A 985-nucleotide genomic window follows, 5' to 3' on the forward strand; every position below is an offset into this window, starting at 1 on the left:
GCCCCCAAAATTTCGGGCCTTGTGCCTATAGTGGAAAAGAATATCTGAGTGTGAGGTGGCATTAGAGACTTCTGTAGTAACTGGAAGAACTGTTGTTGTAGCATTGGCTTCATCAACATTTAACGTCCATTTTCCATGCTGGCATGAGTTGGACGCCTTGACAGGAACTGGCATGGTTAGTGGCTGTACAGGTTCCATAGTCTGTTTTGGGTTGGTTTCTACAGCTGGATGCCCTTCCTAACGCTAACCACTTTGCAGACTGTACTGGGTGCTTTTTACATGGCACCGGCATCAGTGCTTTTTATGTGGCACTGAAATTGTTAAAGGCACATTTATCAGACAGAGGCACAGTATCGAGAATTCAGTGAGTTTTTGGAAGTCCTACATTTGGTTCTAGCTGGCGTTTTGTAGTTTCTATATGTAATACAACAACTACGGTATTCATCATCATCGTCATTTAATGTCCATTGTCCATGCTGGCATGGGTTGGACGGTTTGACCAAGGCTGGTAAACTGAGGGACTGCACCAGATTCCAGTCTGATTTGGTACAGTTTCTACACGTCTTTTGTAGTTTTAAGCATTCAATATTTAATGCAATAAATGGCACATTACAAATGAAATATTTCTCAAAATAAGAGACTTATAGTACGAACTTCATAAGACAAAATAGCACATTATAAATGAAATATTTTTAAAAAACAAATATTTTATTGACCAGTTCATTGAAAAGGAAAGGGATCTATTTTAAAACGGGGGCCACATTTTTCATTAATGTTTTACGTAGTGTTTTTGGTACGGAAAGACTTTCAAACTTCGTATACTTATCTATTTTGTGTTATAGAACAGAAAAATATTTTTGTATTCGAATTTATTTCATGTAAAAAATTGTCTTATTTCGATAATTTCAACCAATCACTGACAAGTATTCAGTTGTTTAGATTTACTCCTTTGGCTGATTAAGCGATGTAAAGCGTATTTAATCTC

General features: G+C 36.9%; 1 protein-coding gene across 1 annotated transcript in view; it reads left to right on the forward strand.

Annotated features, from left to right (window-relative positions):
• LOC106868634 (zinc finger protein 62 homolog) overlaps positions 1–985 on the forward strand; it is a 6,735-nt gene that overhangs the window by 1,146 nt on the left and 4,604 nt on the right. The gene's annotated exons all lie outside the window — the stretch shown is intronic.

The sequence above is a fragment of the Octopus bimaculoides genome, chromosome 8, assembly GCF_001194135.2.
Source record: "Octopus bimaculoides isolate UCB-OBI-ISO-001 chromosome 8, ASM119413v2, whole genome shotgun sequence".
In the NCBI taxonomy this organism is placed as follows: domain Eukaryota; kingdom Metazoa; phylum Mollusca; class Cephalopoda; order Octopoda; family Octopodidae; genus Octopus; species Octopus bimaculoides.